This window comes from Uranotaenia lowii, chromosome 2, assembly GCF_029784155.1.
Source record: "Uranotaenia lowii strain MFRU-FL chromosome 2, ASM2978415v1, whole genome shotgun sequence".
NCBI classification, from domain to species: Eukaryota; Metazoa; Arthropoda; class Insecta; order Diptera; family Culicidae; genus Uranotaenia; species Uranotaenia lowii.
The window spans coordinates 303,758,145-303,771,992 of record NC_073692.1 but is presented as its reverse complement, the minus strand read 5'-3'; positions in this window follow the sequence as shown (position 1 = coordinate 303,771,992).

Genomic DNA, 13,848 nt, shown 5'->3' with positions numbered 1-13,848 from the left:
TTAGAAGCTATACGTTGCACATAAGGATTTATTTTTTTGAATTTTTTTAAGATCATGATCACAAAAAATGTTAAAAAGTGGGGTAAATTTTCTGGGTATTTTTAGTTTTATATTTATTTATTTATTTATTTTATTTGTAAAAAGTATCGCAGCGCTAATGTAATTACACTAGAATGACATAAGCTTTCTGGTGAATATATATTTACAGTGGAAATCTTGCGTTAATACACTCAAAATCCAGCGCAAAATTGAATTTAAGACTTATAAAGTCAGAGAAATTGCCAATTGATAAAGATTTTGAAAAATATCTATTTTTGAAAATTTGTCAAAAACTCTGGGTTTCAGATTTTGACAGTCTAAAAAGCAAAAATGTGCCAAATAACGTCAACTTTTCAATCCTTTTTTCAAAGTTTACCTGATGTGATTTAAACAATTTTGACGGTTAATTCATTGGAAAGTTACGGTAGAGCAAGTTCACTGGTGTTGGGAAAAAGTGGTAGAAGTTTCGACACTTGTAGCACATATTGAAAATTTTATCATGCAAATGCATCATGCATGTTTCAAGATTTTTGGGCGTTGTATTTTTTAACAGCACTGTTTTTATTTCTGCCGTATGTGATAGAAATATTGCTATTTTTGCATCACAGCATGCGAAAATACAACACGTGTTGTAGAAAAACATAAAGGCCACAGATCTTGAAAATGTTTTTGCACGGCAGAATTTTCAAAATGTGCCAATAGTGTCAAAATTTCTACCACTTTTTTCCAACACCAGTGAACTTGCTCTTACGAGTTTGCCAAAACTATAAATTTATTATCTATATATATAAAAATGAATTTCTGTCTGTCTGTCTGTTCCTTATAGACTCGGAAACTACTGAACCGTTTTACGTGAAACTTGGCAGATGAGGGTATTGGAGGCAGGGGAAGGTTCCTATTGTGGTTTGAGACCCCTCCCTCTCTCATGAAGGGGGAGAGGGGCCTCCCAAACAAACCAATCAAGCAAATGGTATCACATTTGGCATGGGATGGTATTTGGGAACGAAGAATATTTGTATGAATATTCGGTACCCCTCCCTCCTTTCAGTAGCGTGATAGGAAGGGGGGAGGGGGGCTACCTTACAATTTTTCATATAACTCGAGAACTAATCAAGATATTGGATCCAAATTTGGCATGGGAAGGTATTTGGATACGAAAAATATTTCAATGTTTAATTGAGACCCTTCCCACTTTTCAGTAGAAAGGGGGGGGGGTCTCTTCAATTTTTTTTACATAATTGAAAAACTAATGAAGCAAATGGAACAAAATTTGACATGGGAGGGTATTTGGATACGAAAAATATTTCTATGATTATTTGAGACCCCTCCCTCTTTCCAGTAGGGAGATATAAAGGGGGGGGGGACCTTTTTTAAAGTTTTTTACATAACTCAAAAACTAATTAAACAAATGAAACCAAAGTTGGCATGGGCGGGTATTTGGGAACGTGACATGTTCTAATGATTGTTTGAGACCTCTTTCTACTTCCAGCGGGGAGAAAGGAAAGAGGGAGGAAGTTTCATACAACTTTTAGTGTATAACTCAAGAACTACAACTGCAAATGGAACCAAATTTTTACGGAACAATATTTGGGTACGATAAATGCTTCTATGAATATTTGGTATCCCTCACTTCTTCAAAAAGGAGGATCGAGCAAATGAAAGCGAATTTGGCATCAAAAAGTGTTTGAGTACAAAAAAAACTTTTATGAATATAAAGTTCTCACCCCTCCATTCAATGGGGAGAACTCCCCATTGGGGATGGTACTCCCTTTCAAGTTTATGCACAACTCAAGAATTTACTACGCAAATAAAACCAGATTCTGCTTGAGATGGTATTTCAACACGAGAAATTTTTCCATGTGAAACAATTCCTTTCTTGCAGTAGGATGATAGAATTGGGAATATAGGAAGGGAAGAGGAAAGCTTACATTTAACTTTTTTTTACAAAATCCGAGAAATGCACGAAACTTAACATGGAAAATCAATTGGGTATGATTTTATGATTATTTGACATACCATCCTCCTTTCAGTGAGTAGGTATATGGGAGAAGGGGGGTAAGGCCAATACAATTTTGTTAGCATAAGTTCTCAATTTATGCTATCGAAGCCAACAAATGAAAAAAAAAAAAAACAAATATGGCATGAAAAGGTACTTGGTTACGAGATATGTTTCTACGATTGTAATAGACCCTTACGCTTTACAGTGTAGAGAGGGGAAGAAAGGAAGGGGCTCCATATAATTTTTTTGTAAAGATTAATAATTTATCAACCAATGGAACTATATCTGATATAAGAGGATTTTTGGGAACGAAAAAAATGGGTATGGTTATTAAAGATCACGATCTCCATTCAGCAAGCGGTGAAGAGATGGACAGGGGAGGGGTCTCTTATCAGTTTTATAGCATAAATCCAGAACATATCAAGCAAAAACAACCATATTTCATAAGTTAGATTGTTTGCGAACGATTAATTTGAGACCCTGATTTTTTAGGGCGAAGCTTAAGGAAACAGATAAAATTATCAGATCTTTAACACTAATTCATAGATCAAGATTCAGAAAATAAGTTTAAGATATCTTTGTGTTGCAAATCGAAACTCCAGCTGCACAATTTGCAATTACAACATTACAATTTGATTTAAAATAATCCCAACAAAACAATAAAAATTTAAATAATTCCCAAGAATATCATTTGATTTTGAAAGGTGTAGCAAAGCACACCGGGTCAGCTAGTAAACTATAAACATCGGTTGAGAAACAAAATAGATATAGCGATTTTAAGCGAGAAGAGTCAAATTTATACAATCAAGGTCTGATTAGAGAGTTTTTTCGGGGCTTTCAGGGTGCGTCCATAAAAAAGTAGTGATGCAACATTAAAGATTTCAAGAATTCACTGTCAGTCCCCAAAGATTTTTTTTTTATTTTGATGTAACCGAATAAGTTCCAAGCCGCCAAACTTCCAATAGTGTCATACTGACACTTAAGAGCAGATTAGGGTTCAAAGCATTTTTCAAATACAGTAATACCTAATACAAAATACTTTGGCCCTTATTCTGCGCCGCGCGTGACGTGATGGTAGTCGAGTCACCCAAGTCACTTGATTCCAGTAGTCACTTTAGGTGAGGAACGTCACTTCGGATGAACTTTGTGAGTTCTTACCCTATTCTCGTAGTCACCGTGGGTGAGAATCGTCGCATTCGGGTGACGATTTTAGGTGACAATTGTCGGTACCTTTCAGGTGGTGACGAGATAGAAAATCAATGAAAATTTACCATAAAGCAAACTTAGTTAGGCTCTAAAAAGTTTATCAGATTTTAGTATGACAATTTTTAAACAACTGGATAAATTTATTTGCCCTTTTGAAGAAAATCATGTTTTTTTCATTCTGGGAAAACAAAATTTGTAACGAAAAACGATTTAAAGAGCTGATTTTCATATCCAAATTTGAAGTTTGTTTCTGCGTGTAAAAATTTATTTATTTTAGAAATCAAAATCCAACATTTTAATTTTACAATAATAGGAAGCACAATTTTTATATGAAGGTGTTGATGATAATCCTTTCAACGAGTGATCATCTCGAGTTTTGCTGGATCCATAGAAGCCTGGAACTGAGGCTTTCTGACGAACATGTTTTCTGGATCGCAAGATCGGAAAATGCAAGAAAAATAAATCTGGATTTGCTCGGATCATTGCTTTTTTTTTTTAAAACTTACTTGTTTTAAAATCCTTTCTTTTCCTGGTACAATACAACACCGGTTTGTCGGGACAGCAGTCGACGACTCGTGCATTCGTTTTGCGTATTTTCCTCTGACTAGGTATGACCGTATCAGCCAGGAACTTGGTCATTTTTTCACACCATCCGCTGCACTCCTGAACTTCATGTCCAGCTCAAATGCCTGGCTTAGATCGTACAATTCGACGGAAGCCTTTCTCACAAGTTAAATTAAAAACTGATTCAAAAGTTTGAAAGCGCTTACAAAACAAAACAAACCAATCCGGTTAGACATATGAGTTCATTTGTGACTCACCCACAAATGAGCACCTGTCACTTCACCCACACCGACTCCAGGAATAAAGTCACAAAGCTCACGGTGACTCGAGGTGACTCGACAATCATCACGTCACGCGCGGCGCAGAATGAGGGCGTTTATTCCTGGCGTCTTTTCCTTACACTTCATTAAGGACACGCATTTCAGCATCACCAACTGACGAAAGTTTCTACAGGGCTAGAAGCGACCATGACGCAAACAAGTAGGGGAAAATAGTAACTTTCAAATGAAATTAGGGCAAAATAAGTGACCACATCAAGCCAAAAATTTCATCAATAGGTTGAAGCCCTTATTTCAACCAATAAATTAAACAATCTGTAATTTTAGAAGTTTTTTATAAGGATTTATGAGCTCCTGGCAAATAAAAAAAAGTTTATCAAGTGGCTCAAGGCCGGCATCAGACTGAGTCAATTTTGGATCACTTTTTTTTTCAATATCTCAGGAACTGAGGTCGTACAATTTCGTTTTGGTTTTAAATTCATCCAATTTTTTGTCGAAGTTTTCATGAGTAAATCTTAATTTTCAGGATTGTATGGAAACATTTTACTCTGCAAAACAAACATGATCTTTCTTTCTCTCTGAAAGGAGTTTTATCGCTGTTGTACCAATTTATGAATTTAGTTAAAAGAAAATTTTCTGATAAAAAACTTTGTCGAAGACCTTAACTTCGTATCATTAAGTTACACATTAAACTGCATTTTGAGCCAAAACAAAAATTTTTGGACCTCAGGACCTAAGAAATTAACCCTCTAACGAGCCCACATATGGTTTCGAATATTGTTTAATACATTTTTTAGCTTTATTCAGTACCTAGTTTAAATTTTTTTTACCTATTTTTATGCATCAAAAATACAATTTACAATTAGAAAACTTAATAAGTGTTTTTATTCAAACAATTCAAACTATTGAAAAAACAATTTCTTTTTTTTGGCATGTATTTTTTTAGTAAAAGATACAAAAAGCCATTTCTACCATAAAAAAACATCAACAGATTCATAATTCAAACCGAAGAAAGGCTCAAAATCGACAGTCCAATATAACAGGCATGTTTGAAGGCCATAAGTATAGGGGCTCGAAATAAATTTTTAAAAACATGAAAATGCGAATAATCGAGGTTGACCTGTAAAATGAAATTAAAACAAAAATGGAGAAGCAAGTTTTTGGAGGTAATATCACAGAGAACAGAGGTCTGGCCCAGAGCAAAAATGAGCCGAAAACGTGTGTAAGAATTTGAATTCAAATACGTTAGTATTTCGTTCAAATATTACTCAGCATATAGCCACTAGATGGTGCTGATTGCTAAGTCAACGAAAACTAAAAGAACTGCCCCGTTACTCAACAGGGGTGCCAAGGGTTTTTTTTAAACTGCTTTCAGTCTTATGCAACTAATCCTCAACTTCCTAAAACGCAACCAATATCATAATTAGTTAATTTTTAGAGGGATTTATATTTTCGATTGGAATTGGAATTCGATTGGATGTGTAATCTATTAGGGTTTTTGGATATATTTAACACAATGACAAAATCCGAAATGTCACATGAATAACCCGTCCAGAACGTATCCAGGCCGAACAAACCCGGACATTTTTGCCAGAAATCTTTGCAAAATCCGCTCATTGGAACTCAAAATTTTAGAATTAAAAACCGGGCTGATCAGTTTGAGGAGTGAACATGAAATTTTTCAATTTCTCGAGACACCTCAGTGGCATTGATCTTATTTATGATTTTATAAAATGGTTATAAATTCAATTTGATTAAGCAAAAATTGTTATTTGACGCAAAAATCATAAATCGTTAGTTTTATTGGAGCTTTTGGTTTTGATTTCGCAAAAATTGTGGATAAATCCTGGTAAAAACCGAGCTTTTTTCCTCGAAATCCATACCACCCCCAAACCTCGCTTTCCCAAATTTTTTCTTTGAAAATCCGCGTAAGCTCGCAAATAAAACCAGCCATTCTGATATAATTACACTAGATAGCATTTCTTTAGAGGAATTCAAAATCGCAAAGTAATGTAAATCGATTTGTGGCCCAAGATTTTTAAGGAAAAAAGAAATTTTCATCAAATTGGCATCCCTGATAATGTTTTGAATTTTCCTCGCCACGTGGTCGAAAATTGTTATTTATATAAAAATTTGCGTTTCACACGCTCCAATTTTCTCACTCATTTTAATTCATTAACTAATTTTACATTTTACTCACTTAAAATATTATTGTGGGAATCGATTCATAAAAAAATAGTTAGCTAAAGTTTGAATGGTTTGAATCCTCAAGCTCAAATGAGTGTTTTCATCAGTTCAAATCATACAATCATTCAATGGTTGTTTTTGAATACTGTTGATAACTTACACAGCGCTTGGAAATGCTCAAATTCATTAGTTTCTAGTAAATTAATCATTAGTAACTGATAAACCAACACACCTTTATGAAAAATACTAATTTTGAATAAATTTGTTATCCTCTGATCAATTAAGGTTTCTTTATTTTTTCTAGATGCATTGTGTGGCTTTTAGGTCTACATTTTTTTCGAGGATTTCTATTTTGCTTCAAAAGTTAAAACTTTGTTAAAAAAAAATCGAGAGAACATAGAAGAAAAATCCAAAGACGCCTCCAAATAAGTCATAACTATGTGCATCTCAGGAAAAGTAAATTTGGTAGACCTGTGTTATCAATACCTCTATATACCAATATATGAAGAAAATTTGTGTTTCTCTTTTTGATGATTATAGTTCGTCAAGTTGGATAAAGATTGCACAGTAAAATGCAAACAAAAGATGAAGATTTTACAGCCATTCCCTGTAAAACGTTGGATCGATAGCTTTTCAACTGCCGATCAAGTTATTAAGTAAACCATCTAAAACTTGGTCGTTTCTATACATAATGAAACTTTTCTATTTTTTATTTAATTTTATAAGTTCATGCGATGGATGTTAAATACCAAATAACCATTCAAAAATGTTCAGACAGGTTGTACATTAATGCTTGAAAGTGATTTTTACCTTAGCGTGCATGTTTAACGAAAATAAACAAATCTTCGTTAAGTTTGTTTTTAACGACATCTGGTGGCTATACTTATATTGAGTTATTTTTTTCTTTAAAATAACGGTTGGCATTTTTACACAAGATTTGAGCTCCAGCCCGACCTCTGTTCTCTGTGGTATTAGATCTTGAGAACCAATTAAAATTTTAATATATGTTAAATCCACTTTCACGTAGGTGCATACAAAATTTAAAAAAAAATTGTTTCGGCTGTTTATATTTCATTTCCATTGTCAACTTTTGGGAATGCTACCCTTGGTGTGTCGTTCTTTCCTGTACATCAACACAAGTTGTTCCAGCAAGTACAGGATGAAGTTCGAAGGGAGACAACTGTTATTGCGGTTACTGGGAAGATTTCTAATCGCGCGACGGTAGCCTTCCGTGCGGTAGGCTAGCCGGAGCAGTAAACACAGTTAAAAAATTCACTCTTACTCACTAATTTCATTGAAAAGTTAAGAAGTAAATTCTTGAATCAATCTTCAAATCTTTATTTTGCAAGAGAGGACAAAACATGAAGTTATCGGAATGGAATATTATTATTCTTAGTATTCATTGAGATTGAATTAATTACGAGCGTTAAAATCCCAGACAAAACAAAAAACAATCTACATTATTGAAAACACATTTTTCCATAGCCTGAAAATTAACTAATTTGGCATGACGAAGATTTTTGATGCGATAAATGCGTCTTTGATACTTTATATGCTGGTCGAATTCAATTATGTTGTCGTTTAAATGTAACAAATCGTATGTATATGAGAAGTTAAAAAAAGGAGTTGTGTACGGATAATGATCTATTATAGGAAATAATACCATTCGCATCGCAAAAAATTGAACTGCGCACTCATAACTGCGAAATTTGTGCTATCTGTCAAATCAGTACAAAATCTGACAGTTTTCTACACGCTAACCGCTTTTCAGTTAAACTTTATACGGATAACTCCGACTGCAAAACATAGCACGAAATCCAACATTCAATGAATGATCGCTACCGTGTCGTTGAACTTTAAACTTATTTAAACAACTACAGGTTTTCATTTTTTTCATGAATTTGTTCCCTGGTTGACCCCATCGGAAACAGGTTTTTTTTATTATTCATTTTTCCGTGATTTTGACCGCTGATTGACCAAGCTCAAGGCAAACACAATTTTTTGTTTTATGAACAATAGATAATCCGATAATAATATTTGGTATACATGTTTGTTTGACAACTTTTTATTAAATCAGCTTTCAATGTTTTCCGCTTGTTCATCCGATTTAATTTCAGTCGATAAATAATCCTTATGTAGAACAATGCTCATTTTTTTCTTGAATACTGTAATTTTTTTTACAGTGGTGCCCTACGGGAGCCCAAATCAGCTATCGCAGAAATAGAAAAAAAGAGTGGATCAGCAATATCATGTTTTCGGTGTCTCCTTCATCTTTCCTTCCAACCGAAGTCAGGAGAAGATTGCCTGCTGGCTCAATTGTTTCCGGCGATTTCGTTTTTTCCGGCCCGTACTTCCGGCCTGCCTGCCTGCCCACAGAGATACCAATGCTCTCACCATGGCTGCTGGAGTGTGGAAAAGCACTTGGCAACAATCATTATACAAAGAAGGCTTGAGACAAAAATTGAAGGGATACATAAAAAAAAAATTGTTCGTTTAAAATTATAAATTTGCAGCGAAAATGAAAATACCTGTTTTTATTTAAATGATATTGAGCGTGGAATTCAAATCTCCGAGAACATTGGTTCTGTATTGCCACAAGTATTCTTATCTAGGAATCTTTGAACAATGTATTTTGATTATAATTTTAATGGCATGTGCGGCGGAATGAAAACTAGAGAGAATTTTTATTTTATAGAATTTGAAAGAAAGGTGGATCGACAATGTATTTTGGAATATTTTTGCCAATTAATACCAGTGCTGGAATTCCTAACATAACAGATAAGGTTAGCTTTGTAAACCTTTTAGCATCTTTATGTCATTTGCGAATTAAATAAAAAAACGATATTTTCCATGCATGCATAGCTTGTTTGATTTTGTTAAATTTTATTAAAAGAAGGATTTTTAGTGGCGTCATAAAATTTAAAGCATTGAAATTCTACATCTCTAGTTTTGAAATTGTATGTTTTCTGGTTTGCCGTCTTATTTTTTTCCATTTCGTACTACCTCACCATGACTCTATGCATTCGAAAACAGTTCTCATGATATTAGAAAAATATTGTAATGTAAAGAGCAATAAACTCAGGAAATTATGAAAATATTGGCCACCATGTCAAGCGTACCAAAATGCGTATAACAATAATTCGATCTTTATGAAATACTTACCAGGAATGCAATATTACTCACGGGAAGCAGCAACAAGGCCTCGCATTTTCGCTTGAATTCATTCAGTCATATCTCTCCGGGTCAACATTGCGGCCCCAGAATCGGATGAGATCGGATCACATTTCCCAGAACACCGCCCGAATCGAGCAACTCTTGAACTGAAACAAATCGTGCCCATTAGTATTACACGTTGCGGAGTGTTTCACGTTAATCTCAATTGAACCGGCCAAGCCAGGGCGCATCTGGTTCCGTTCCAGGAAATCGCCTTCGATCGTACTGGCAATAAATATTGCTAAACAAATTGATTCCTGATGCTATCTCCCATCGGGTGGAATTTCCTGCAATTAGGTAGGTACATGGGAACTGGGAGCTTGAGGAAGAAAAAGGGGATGAAAGGTTTTTAGAGCAGCTTACTCACAACTTACCTTTTCGTCGTAGGTGGACGGAGTTGGACGTAAGGCAGTTATTCGATCGTTATCACGGATGTGGAGGAAATAGGCGGAAGCATGCTCTTCGATAAGAACGAACTTTTCATCACTACGCTAAGGAGCTGTTTAAAGTCTCCTATACGTGAAATGTTAGGTGTGAGCTTAATCATATTCAATATTCATATGAAGCGCTCCTACAAATTTTCCACCCCATTTGTGGTGTATTTATTTTGTGTTAAAGTCCTTTTTTAAATTGAAATACGCTATGCAGTTCTCCATTTTATTTTCCCATCTGGCAACCAAATGTCTCAGACTTACTTAATCTTGGACATTGAAAATTAATGTTTGGCTGAATAAAAAGTTTACGAGAGAAGTATAAATCAGTTCATTCGAGTTAGTTTTTTTAGATAACCCTTGGGTGTCCCCGATGACATTGCTACATACAAAATTGATTCGCAAAATTCGAGTTTTCATCCGATTGCCATCAAATTTTCAGGGATTGAAAAATAACTATTAAACTTCATTCTACCATTTTACTCGTATTTTATTTACAGTCCCTACGCAAATGCCCGCACCTTGGCCTCAACCCCGGCCATAAGATTGTGCACAACCTGCGAATCAACCGTTTTTTGCATGTGAACTCATACTTTCTTCAGTTCCATGACTGTCTTCACTACCTTAGGTCGTTTAAGAAGGTGCTGCTTCATAATCGCCCAGCACTTCTCGATAGGGCGGAGCTCCGGAGTGTTGGCAGGGTTGAACATTTTCGGCACGGAATTGGCCTTATAGTTCGCATAGCACTTCAGCACGTCCTTGGAGTAGTGGCATAAGGCCAAATTCGGCCAGAACATAATTGGGACGTTGTGGACCTTCAGGAGAGGAAGCAGCCGCTTTTGGAGGCACTCTTTCATGTACACCTGTTCGTTCATCGTGTCCTGGGTCACGAAAGGTGCACTTCGCTTCCCGCACGTGCAGATGGCTTGCCAAACCAGGAATTTATTCGCTAACATGGACATCTTTTGAGTGCGGACATGCTCCGGAACGCTGATCTTATCCTTGGCCGTGAAAAACAGGTTGCCGGGGATCTGTTTGAAGTCGGCCTTCACATATGTTTCGTCGTCCATGACGCAGCATTCAACTTTCGTCAGCATGTTGAGGTACAACTTTCTGGCACGGGTTTTGGCAGACTTGTTCTGCTTCTCGTCGTGATTAGGGGTCTTTTGTACCTTGAACGTTTGAAGCCCAGCCTTAGTTTTGGCCTTCTGGACAAAACTTTGGTTTAGGTGCAGCTTCTTAGCCACATCCCGAACGGAGGCCTTCGGGTTTCAGTTGAAAGCCCCAACTACGCGGTTGTGATTTTTGGAGCTGGGCTTCCGATCGTTGGTCAACCGTTCCTCGAACCGCTTAATCACTCGCGTCGCGACACCGTGGAATTCGCGATTCCCAATGTTTTAGCGATGGAACGATGCGAGAGATCCTTGTTCTCGTGATGAATGCGCAAGATTTTATCACGCACGAGCTGATCTTTTGACTCCATTACCGCGAGTTTTGATCACAGGATGTAAACAATGCACTATGAACTAAATCCACCCAAATTTTCATTAAATTCTACCCAACGGTTAAAAAGTTAAAGCAATTTCATAGTGTGGCAATTTCGTCGTGGACACCCTTTACTCTGCTCTCATATGCTTAAGATCATCACGAGCAAAGGTTTTTGAACTTTTTTCACTCCATTTTCTGGGATTCGAAATAATTAAAACTTTGAAAAATTCAAACAAGTGAATGAGGATCCAAGACTTAAATACAGACGGCATAACTAAATGTAATTCTTTTATTTTGTTTTTAAATGAATTCCTCACTACAGGCCAAAGGAAAAAAATTACAATCAAGCTTCTTGTTACTCTTGTCCAAAAAAAAGTAGTAGGGGAGAATGGGGATTCTGGATTCAATGTACTTATTTTTTTCCATATCTTTTTGGAAATATTTAAAAACTTGCCGTCTTTTACATATTCTGGAAGCATTTAATTTAAAATTTCTATGCCTTGAAATCTTAGAATGATACCTGATTCCGTAAATAAATTAGAAACATTTCGTAGAACGAAAACAATTTTTTTTTATCAAACGAGACTTTATCCTTTAGTCAGGGACGCTCAAACGAACAATTCGAATAGAAAACTGCGTTATAAGGTGTTTTCTAGTATTTATTCTAAAGGTTTTAAAGGATTTTCAAGAGACTTTCCTCAGGCACTAAGGAATTTGACATTTGAGCTACAAAACTTTATTAAACTGTTTAGTTTCTTCATTAGCATAACGTGAAATTATGAAACAAACATTCTGGGTTAATTTTGAATAAAAAAAGGGTGGAATTCAAGAGCAAATTAACGTTTTTCTGGTTCTCGGTCCAAGAAATTCATTTTTCAGAGACCTTTATGCAGTTCTCACGCGGTACCAAGTACCAATTTCTTGACCGAAATCATTTAGCACACTTTAGTTAATCCAGGATAGTCGAAAAAGGGACTCAATTCCGTTTAATAGCAACATAGTGTTGCCATCTACGACTTGAAGAGATTTGTCTCACTGGGAACGCCCCAAACTCCTGGATCTCCATCACTCTCCAAGCCACCAGAAACTCGTATTATAAAGAAACTAATGCCTAGCACATACGTATTTTTCATCTTTTCGCCACCAGCCACCGCCGCCTCCATCTACCGCAACCACCAGCGCCCCCAACCACCCAATCAAAGTGTTTAGTGAAAAAAACTGTTTTCTAAATACTATTCAGTCCGAAATTGAAGATGAAAAAATATTGTACAAAAATATCATTGAAAAAATAGTTTGAAAGATGAAAAAATAAATGAGGGACGAGGAGGTTTTATGCCTTTGGGAGAAGTGGCTTGAATTTAGCTCCACTCTCAGGGACTTTTTCCTGCTCACACATAAAAAAAAACTAAAAAAATTGTGTTTGACCGATTTTTTTTTCTTAATGAGTGGCAATTTTTTTTATTCAAATTCAACCTAGAATCTTTATTTCATCATATCACGTCATGTTAATGAAGAAACTAAGCAGTTTACTACGAACTCGCGACATCGGCTCAGGAGGCAACTGACTTGCCAACTGATCTATATAACAAGCCCCAAGGATAAATTATGGTTTCGTTAAATGCACATAAATTTGATTGTATGTTGACGTTTTTTTTTCGCCTACTTTGAAGCGGTCAAGGTGAAAAACTCTAGTTTATTTTAAATCCAAGTTTCTAAAACAACTACCCAGACATAGGCGTTAGTTCAAAGTTAATTTGTTCAACTATCATCTGGAAGGTTCAAGTTCAATTCTTGAAGCATGCAGATATATCAAGCAAGTATGAAATTTATTAAGTGTAGAGAGAGTAGATATAGTTACTATATGGTTACTTGGGTTATAGCTTAAATATAAAATTCCTTAGTGTTAGGGGAAAATCTCTTAAAACCCCCTTTAAAACCTCTTGAATACTAGAAAACTTCTACAAGGCAGTTTTCAATACAAATGATTAATATATTCATTTGTAAGAATTGGATACCTAGCAAACCGGTTTTCAATCATTCTTTTAACTTGATAGAACCAGGCCGGAGAGTATGGGACGAAGGTTTTCTTATTTACGCTACGCTCTGGGTCTCTTTCTTTCTTTACGAATGGCTCAATAATTGGAAATGTTGCTGGGGCGGGTATAACAGGTCCTGGTGTAAACATTTCAATTTCTATGGGAAATTGGGTGACAGTTTTTCAAACCGAAATCTATGCAATATTAGAATGTGGTCCTACCAGGTCCTACACATGCTCTTCAAAATTAGTGTGGGAATGCATCAATTACCTGGAAAAACTTACTCAAAAAAAATTCAGTTAATCTTCACTGAGTTCCTGGGCATTGCGGTATAAAGGGCAATGAAAAGGCCGACAGCTTGGCCAGAGAAGGGCCTTCTATTCCGCTTGAGGGACCAGAACCATTTT